Raw genomic sequence first — 9431 nt, 5'->3', positions numbered from 1 at the left:
AAATCCCTTCAGTTCAGCCTATGGGTGGTCACTGCTTGAAGACATACTTTAATCCATTCATCAGCTAAGTACCCACATTATGCCAGGCAATCCGTACAAGGATCCTGAAGGACAGATGCTGTTGCCTCCATTTTGTACACATGGAAACTATGGGTAAAAGCCTAAACGACATCTGAGGTGACAGTGCCTGACTGTGACACCAGATTCTCCAGTGGAAGCCCAACGCATGGCCACGTTTTAGAAAATATTGTAATTACCGGAAGGGGGAAAGGGCCAGTGGGCTTCTGTCCTGACTCAAAAGGCCTCACTGTGCCGTGCCTATGGTCTCTGGTGGCTTCTAAGGAAGTCCTTCCCTGTTAGTTCTGGCCCAGGTGGGGGCTTCCTCCAGTGACCCTTCCCATGGTCGCCTGAACACCTGTTCACACATACAGAGGGTCTTTCCTAAGTCTTTGTTTCTCAGAGGCACCGTTGTGTTTGGAGTTCTTGATCTAGCCAGGTGTTACTAGTCAAGGTGCAGTGCTTCCTTCCAAGAGCCAGGCCCTTCTGGCATGGTTCACCTCTTAGAGATGTTACCGGGCAGAGATTAACAACAAGCAGTGAAGGTTTCACCAACCTTTCCTGAGCATCAGGCGGAAGTACAGGATGGGGACCACCCACCTATGTCTTTGATTATTGCTTCCCTGAAGAGCCAGTCATCCGTTACTTTTGTTAATTTATATATTTTTCCCAATTTCAGATTCACACAGAACACACACAAAAATACATCCACAAAGACCCTGAATATGTAATCATCGCAATATGTAACCAAGACGATCTTCAAACTATTCTTCTCTCCTTACAATTATTAGTAACTGTTTGGTATGTTGTTTTGTATTTTTAAAATTTTAATGGACTATTTCCTGGGCAAAGTCAGGTGCTCAGCAAAATTGAACAGAAAGTATAGGGAGTTCCATACGGCGCCTGTCCCCACTCACTCAGAGCCTTCAGACTACCAACATCCCCCACTGGAAAGGCACATCTGGAACAATTGAATAACGTACATTGATATGCCCTTATTATCCAAAGTCATAGCTTACATCAAGGCAACAACTTGTTATTGTACATTCTCTGAGTTTGGACACATATCCTGTATCCACCACTATAGTATCATACCGAGTAGTTTCACTGCCCTAAATATTCTTTGTCCTCTGTCTGTTCTATCCAACCTTCCCCACAACCCCTGGCAACTACTAAAATTTTCACTGTCTCTAGTTTTATTTTTTCCAGAATATCATATTTCAGCTAGTATGGCATATAGCAATTTCAGAGTGGCTTGTTTGTATTTTTAAAATGTTTTGTGCCTAAGCTTACATGACTGTTCGTGTATTATATATTCATTAACTAGTGATAATATCAAACACAGTTCAGCAACTTTCTTCCATAAAAAGTAAGTCTTCACCATATTTTCTCAACAGTATGAACAAAGATTAGGGTATCAACCACAATAGTCACTAACCGACTTGAACATTTACTGTGCCATGTACTGTTCTACTGTAACTGTTTTCCGCCTGTAATGTGGACTGTATTGTGCCCCCCTGAAGAGCATATGTTGACGTGCTAACCCTCAGTATGTCAAACTGTGACTGTACGTAGACAAAGGACCTTTAAGGAGGTATTGAAGTTACAATGAGGTCATTAGGGTGAACTCTAATCCAACGCGACGGTTGTCCTTAAATACGGTGGAGATTAGGACATGAATACACAGACACACACAAAGGAATGATTATGTGAAGAGGAATGAAGAAGACAGCCATGTATAAGGCAGGGAGAGGGCTTTGGAGGAAGCCAATCCTGCTGTCACGATCTTGAACTTCCAGCCTCCAGAACTCTAGGAAAATAATTGTTCATGCCACCAGGTCCGTAGTACTTTCTTATGACTTCTCTAGCAAACTACTACAATGTGTAACATTTATTCTTGCCGTAGCCTCAAAAGGCAAGTACTACTGTCTGCGTTTTATAAGAAGAAACCTGAGGCCCAAGGAATTTTATAAGAAGATAAATAACTTGCCCACGATCCACCGCAGTGTAATATCTAGCTACCAGGATATGCTGTGCTACCATAAAAGTCCCCAAATCTTAGGTGGTTAACACAACAAACGGTTACCACTGACTGGTGTGGACAGTGTATCAAGGGTTGGTGAGGGGTACTTCTTCCTAGTTTCTCAGGGTCCCAGGCTCATGGGCCCTTCATCCCAACCTGTTTCCACATTCTCCTGGGATCGGGGAAGGGAACATGGTAAACCTATGTTGATTCTGAAGTTTCTGCCTTCTCATTATTTCTTCTTACATTTCCCCTACTAAGGCAAGTCATTAGGGCACATCTGTCTTCAAAGGGCTAAAGGAAGGAAGCATAACCCCACCACGTGCCCAGAAGGAGAGGAAAACCAGGATGTTTATGGATAGTGTCATGGTAGGTACACAGGGCAAGCAAGCTCAGGGTGAACATGTCTTCCCCGATACAGGCGGGGCAGTGTGGGGCAAAAATTTCCCTTCATCTGGAGAGAGGTCTGGTCTCTGGCTTCAGCTACTGGGAGGAAATCTCAAGGTCCCTGGAGTGTCCTGCCTCATCACAACATCGTTATCTGCCTGGGGGCTTTAGCCATGAGACAGTCTAAGAAGGTGATGTATGTTGGGTGCTTTGGGACATGCCATATGACTTCTGACCTCCTGAGGGGCTGAAGGCTAATGGTCAGCTACACACACACAATGTGATCAAGTTCACAAAAAAGCCTGAACGCTTGGGGCTCGACTGAGCTTCCTGGGTTGACGGGACTCTGTGTGTACTGCCTCACCTTGTTGATACTAGGAGGGGAACATGTTCCCAGGACACGAGACTGCACATCTGGACCTGCTCCAGATTCTGCTCTAGGTGTCTCTTACTTCCGCAGTTCCAATATGCATCCTTTCACTCTAAGAAACTATACTCACTAATATAACACTTTCTGGAGTTCTGTGAGTCATTTGGTCTTTTCGACCAAAAAGGTGGTTGTGGGAGCCCCTAAATTAATAGCCAGCTGGTCTGAAGTGAGGGTGGCCCTGGGATCCCCTGAACATCTAAGTATTCATCTTTTCCTTTTTTAATTTTTATTTTCATTTTTTAAATATTTATACTTAACATAACACTTTATCCTATTGCTCTGCTGAGACTTTTCCTCCATTTAGAGAAGAGAACCCATCTTTTAGTGTTTGCCACTTCCCTCTTTCCAAATTAGGTATAATTTGACATAGGAGAATTACAAAATTCACTTTTCAGTAATACAATCCAATTTAATTTTTTATACAGCTTGAAACTGAGGGTTACAATACATACATTTGAAAATAAAATGACATCTTTTCCCATAACTTATTCTGAACAGTAAAAATTAACTTTATGTACCTGACCGTCAACTTCCATGCAAATGAAGAAGCAACATTGTCAAACAATATATCAATATTCCCAATGATGGTTATTACTGAGGGTTCAATTTCTGACTATTTATCTTACAAAGTTAAAATTTGTTCTCAGAATTTTGTTTTTAAAAACCTGCCTTTTGGAAGTGCTTTTATTTCTTCAGGGTGATGGCAACGTAAATTGTGAAAACAATGTGTAAGGTGTCAAAGATAGTATAAAAATACATACAGATACACAAATATGATCAATATTCCTGTTTTTTTCTGATTCCAAAAGCAGATATCTAGCCATCTTCCTTAAATGGTATCGAAAATCTCCAAAGAGCATCTAGGTAACTGGAATATACAAAACCACTCTATAAGAAACAGATGAATTGGAAGTAGGGCTTCTGTCACAAACAGGATGGCTATAAAGCAAGCAATCTATGGAAACATTCATATGTTGGAAGTGGCGACAGAAACACAGGTATTTTTCTTGTTGTTTTAAGAACAGCTATTCTGATTTTTATAACCCTAAATTCTAATACATCAAACAAAAGGTATTAACATTTCACTTAAGATCACTCAGCATCCTCAGCTTTCAAAGAAATATAGTAAACACCTTAAAACCATGAAAATAGTGTTAACAAACTATACTCTAAATTAGTATGTGACCCCAAATGTTGGTCTTCTTAACAGGTGATGGGCAAAATCCCAATCGTAGAACAATCTTCAGAAAAGTTGGCATGACACTCATATTCACTCTTGTCCCAAAGAGGATGGGCATGACAGTGGGGCTCCTGAGCCTAAGCATTTGGTTGTAGTATAAAGCAGGAAAGGGGAAATGACCGGACAGGGCTCTCGGATGGGAAATCACTAAGATACAGCCTGAAAGTACGGCTCAGGAAGGTAGATTTTGCAACTTAGAGTGTGGGTGAGGTAGCCCCCAGTGAGTTCTCATAAGTGGAGGGTAACACTCCCTCATCCCTTGTAGGATTTCATTGTTTGAAAATGATCTTGAAGTTCAGCTTTATCTTGGAGACCACAGTATGTGCTGCCTTTGCCATTTTCCTCCTGCCATTTCTCAATCAATGTCTCATCTCCGGTCCTCTCTGGCAGTTTGGCCCCTAAGAGCTTGGTGGCAAAAGACTGTTAGCATGGCAGAGCCAGACGTGAGCTACTTCCCTCCAGGAAGGCAAAGCTCTTAGAGCCGGCAGGACACCCAGGCCCGCTGTCTGCTGCCTCCTCGCCCCACCTCCCTGGTGGCCTCATGGGGCCATTGTCTGCCTCTCCGAGATTATATGTGGGTGGCCTTGTCCTGTGATATTTGTGTGACGCTCATGCCTATGAATGTGGACAGGGAAGAATTGAATTGTATGAGTGTTGGCATGTTGGGAGTGCCAGGCTCAACGGCTTCAAGTTTACGGGCACCCAGCTGTCACTGGAAAGTATGTACTCCCCGCCTCCCCACCCCCACCATCCAGGTCTGCCAGCCCTTAAAGGCAAAAACCTTTTGAAGTTCAGGGTCAGCACTTGCAGCCAGACAGTGGTTGTACTGTCCACCTTCAGATAGCTGGGCCCCAGAAAACTTGAAGCAGTTAAGTCCCAACATGCCGCCACTCATACGTTTCAATTTCTCCTCAAACATAGGCAGGAGCATCAGACAAGTAACAGGACAAGGCCTCCTACATATCATCTTGGAGAGGCAGACAACGGCCCCATGAGGCGACCAGGGAGGTGGGGTAGGAGGCAGCTGACAGCAGGCGTGGGTGTCCTGTCTGCTCTAAGATGAGAGCTTTGCCCTCATGGAGGGAAGTGGCTCACCCCTGGCTCTGCCATGCTAACAGTCTTTTGCCAGCAAGCCTTTAGGGGCCAGGTGGCAGAGAGTTTGGGAGATGAGGCATTGACTCGGAATAGAAAGGAGGAAAATGGCAAAGGCAGCACACACTGTGATTATATCCTACAAGGGACAAAGCAGCAGGAAATGGAGAAAGAGTCCTCTAAGGCAGTGGTTCTCAACCTGTGCGTCGTGACCCACAAGAACTGTATTAAAGGGCCACGGCTTTACGAAGGTTGAGAACCACTGCCCTAAGGGAACTCAGGGAAGAGAGCCACTTCTGGTAGTTAAGCCAAGTAAGGAAATGTTTTAGGGATAAGAAGTCTTTCCCAATCCTATCAAATGCACAGATATCCAAGTGGGCTGCACCTTGTAGCTGCCAGCAAAGATGGCCCTCAGGGATTACTTTTGGCAGCAGGGCCTGGGGTTAGTTTGGGCTTTTTAGCTGGGGGCGCGGCTGCAGAGTTTCCACAGCTTGGGGGAAGGCGTCGCTTGGGAGCTCGGCGTCGTGGCCCATCAGTGGCCTTATATGCAGTCTGGGGACTGGCTCCTGGATTTGATGGGAGAGGAGGTTTCTCACTTGAGGCAAAACTGATGGTCAGCGCTGGCTGGCTGGTGGGGGCTGGGCGTGAGGTGGTCAGGGTGCTGCCCAATGTACGGAAGCCACCGGAGCTGCTGCTGCTGGCTGTCTGAACAGCACTGGGAGGGGACTGGCTGAATCCAGAGGTGGTGACTGTGCTTGATGTACGGTTGGGAGTAAACTTGGCAACCTGGACGATGGAAATCTGGGCTGGGATAAACCTGTCAGCAGAGGCAGGGAGTGCCCCAGAGAGAAAGGGCTGTGCAGCGTAAGTGGTGGTGCTCCTCACGCTGCTCCTGGTGCGGCTCACACTGCTCAGGGGAGATGAGGAAGACACAGCAGGTGCCGCAGAAGATGGAGGTGCCGCAGAAGATGGAGGTGCCGCAGAAGATGGAGGTGCCGCAGAAGATGGAGGTGCCGCAGAAGATGGAGGTGCCACAGAAGATGGAGGTGCTGCAGAAGATGGAGGTGCCGCAGAAGGTGGCAGGGGTAGAATGCTCAGCATTCCAGACTGAAATCGTTGCTTGGCAGTGGCGGATGGGGCAGATAGGGCTTGGGATTTAGTAAACGTCTTCGCTGGAAGAGCTACAGGTTCTGGGCTATCCTCAGTCATCTCGACGTCTTCGATGGCAGGGGGGGCTGCTGGCGGGTCCACCTCCATCATCTCGACTGTGGAATCGGTGGTGGTGTCAGTGTCTGGTGGGTCCACCTCCATCATCTCGTCTTCAGTCGTGTCTGCCAAAAACTTGTTCAGCCAATCGAATGAAGCTTTCTTTTCTAAGTCCAGGTGTTTAGCAGTGACTGAATAGCCAGGGTCGGGAGCTGGAGGCAAAGTCAGAGGTTCCCCTCGCGGACAGCGCAGCAGCGGAAACTTCCGTTTTCGCGGCCTAGAGCTGTGAGTTGTAGATGGGGAACTGCAGACGTTTGTGGTCGTTTCTGCAGCCTTCTCTCCCCGGGACTCCTTGTCTGGGACAAGTGGAGTTGAGGAACTGAAATGATGACCCAGCTCTTCTCCTCTTATTTTCTTTGCTGGCCTCAGTTGTGTCTTGGAGCGGGATGAGGAGGGTGAGGAACTGAGGCCGCTTCTCTTCTGGAGCTGTGAGAAGCCTCGGGTAGAGCTTTAGGAGCTGGTAATGGCATTGCACCTGGGGACAGGGATGCCACATGTGTACGTGCTCGCACAAGATGTGCACGATCTCTTATTCAAGGGGTCCTCTGAGCTCTGGGAATCGGGACCTTTCTTCAGACGCTCAGGCTTAGGCAGCAAAGGAGCCCGGACTCCTTTGGCCACCAGGGGCTCAAGGGCTGAAGGTCCAGTCCCACTGTTGTCATGGCAACTTCTTGTATTTTTCTGGCCATCAGCAAATATTTGGTCTTCCCCCCTCACTGTATTTTCCATCCTGTCTTTGAGGGCACTTGGGTCTGAGACGTCGCGTGATAGTGAGGACAGTGCTGAGCTGATCACCTGCTCCCGTCCTGCAGAACGAGTCCATTTTCTGTCAAGAGGGGGGATCCTCACAGTCCCCGGGCGGCCCATCCACCGGAAATGATGAACAGGTAGCCGGGTCTTCTTCTTGGGGAAGCCATCCCAGCACACCCTGGGAAGTACCCCCACATGGGAATACCCAGGCTGTCGAAGGGGATCCCATCTTCGAGGTACCATCATGGAGTGCCTTGAGGACATCCCACCGTCCCTGTGGCAAGGCCTCCTGGAGGCCGGGAGCAGAGGAGTGGGGAGCAAGGGGTAAACATGGCGGACAGGATGGGCCACCCGGGCTGGAGGTGAGGGCCGGGCGGGAGGTGAGGGCTGGGCGGGAGGTGAGGGCTGGGCGGGTGGGCTGCGGTCAGGCCTCTCCTGCGGGTCCCCGCCCTCCTGAGCTGGCGCAGGCTGCTGTGGGCCAGATTTGTCCAGATAACTGCCCATGAGGGCAGTTCAGCAGAGTCAGGTCCTTCGAATAGGGTCCGCTACTCTGGGAGGTTTGTGTTGGCTACAGACTTTGCCAAGGTGAAGGGATCAGTGTGTTCGCTGACGTTCTGTGTTCTGAGCAGCGCGTTCTGAGTTCCAGCATCAGGAGCCTCCATGACCAGCCTGACCTGAGCACCTACAGGCAGCACCAGGTAGAGCAGGAGGGCAGGAGGTGGAGCAGTAGTGGAGGAGAAACACCCGGGACGGCCCTGACACTCGCTCTCGGCCTGTATATGTGCAATGTTGTCCATCTTTTCCACATGTGATGCTGGTGTTGACAGCATGGGTACTACAAGAGGGCATACACACTACTCAGACTATGATGAAATTAATGGCCTGATTCTTCACCCTTGTTGGTATCCACCATCTCAGCCATGCAACTTTGCACTGCTCTACTACTCAGCAGGTGGGTGTAATCTTCCAACCCCAAGCTCAGCATGTGTCTGGCTTTGGTCAATAGGAAATCAGCCAAAATGCAAGCTGCTGTGAAGGTATCATTTGGCCTACTGACCTTGACTTTCTGTCATCCCTGGGAAGACATATGGGGTCCAGCCATCTAGTCTGTGTAGGATGAGGGATTTGTGACACTGAGCTGCCCTAGCCAAGGCCAGATCAGAGCACATCTCCTAGGAAGCCTGCTGATGCACAAGAAATATTCATTGTTCAATATCCCTGTGTTCTGTGGTTATTTGTTATGCAGCTACAGCTAACTGCCTTATATTCTAATTAGTTAGGCTCCTTGGGTAGTGCACCAGCCCCATACACTGAGGATGGCAGGTTTGAGCCCTGCCCCAACCAAACTGCAACAAATAATAGCTGGGTGTGGTCGCAGACACCTATAGTCCCAGCCACTTGGGAGGCTGATGCAAGAGAATCACCTAAGCCCAGGAGTCGGAAGCGCTGTGAGCTGTGATGCCAAGGCAATCTACCAAGGGGAATAAAGTAAGACTATGTCTCAAAAAAAGAAAAAGTCACTTTTAAACACTCTTTTCTTTAAACATCCCCCTCCACTTTCAGAAATAACACATTAGAAGCTGAGTGAAGATTGCCTCAATCTATCCCATTCTCTTTTTTCATTTTATCTTACACTATGACTCTTCTTTCAAACTATGACTTACTCTTACTAACACTTACTATTTTTTCAGCAGGTCAAGTGCTGACCCAGCACCCCTTTGCACCAGTCTTTCAAACCCTGGCCACACTAACTAATCAACCTGATTGCTGTTTATGCCAAGATCTAGACCATGCAAAGCAACCTGAATTCATTTTCATCCCTGCTGATGTCAGTGCCTGGTGGAACCAATCTGGAAAAAGCATGAATGATAATATGTGGTATCCACAGCCAGAGAAGAAGCAACATACGACTTCACCTGCTGGTGAGACAACTGGTCTGTAAAAACTGTGGAGATATCTTTTGCTCAGGGACACATAACAAACAGATATGTGAATATGCCAGTGAAGAGGACAAGACATGACAATCCTCAGGCTGGAAGGTCACAGGTTCTAACCTGACTATCTATAAATAATACTGGTCTTTTTATCTTGTGTGGTAATAAGGTATACAAATGGTTCCCACTCAAATGGTTAGGATGCTATAGTCTTGGCTATCTGACACGCTCTATTACCAAGTATTCCACTTT

The 9431-nt window shown here is 47.5% G+C and overlaps 1 long non-coding RNA gene across 1 annotated transcript; it reads left to right on the top strand.

Annotated features, from left to right (window-relative positions):
* The first annotated feature begins 7833 nt into the window (after positions 1 to 7833).
* LOC128579319 (uncharacterized) lies at positions 7834 to 9209 on the top strand. The gene is made up of 3 exons (XR_008378123.1): positions 7834 to 7943; positions 8073 to 8197; positions 8937 to 9209. It is a non-coding gene; the product is annotated as an uncharacterized LOC128579319 (long non-coding RNA).
* The last annotated feature ends 222 nt before the right edge of the window (positions 9210 to 9431 follow it).

Source organism: Nycticebus coucang, unplaced genomic scaffold (assembly GCF_027406575.1).
Source record: "Nycticebus coucang isolate mNycCou1 unplaced genomic scaffold, mNycCou1.pri scaffold_44, whole genome shotgun sequence".
NCBI classification, from domain to species: domain Eukaryota; kingdom Metazoa; phylum Chordata; class Mammalia; order Primates; family Lorisidae; genus Nycticebus; species Nycticebus coucang.
The sequence above is the reverse complement of the archived record's forward strand: the minus strand, read 5'-3'. Positions and strand labels throughout refer to the sequence as shown.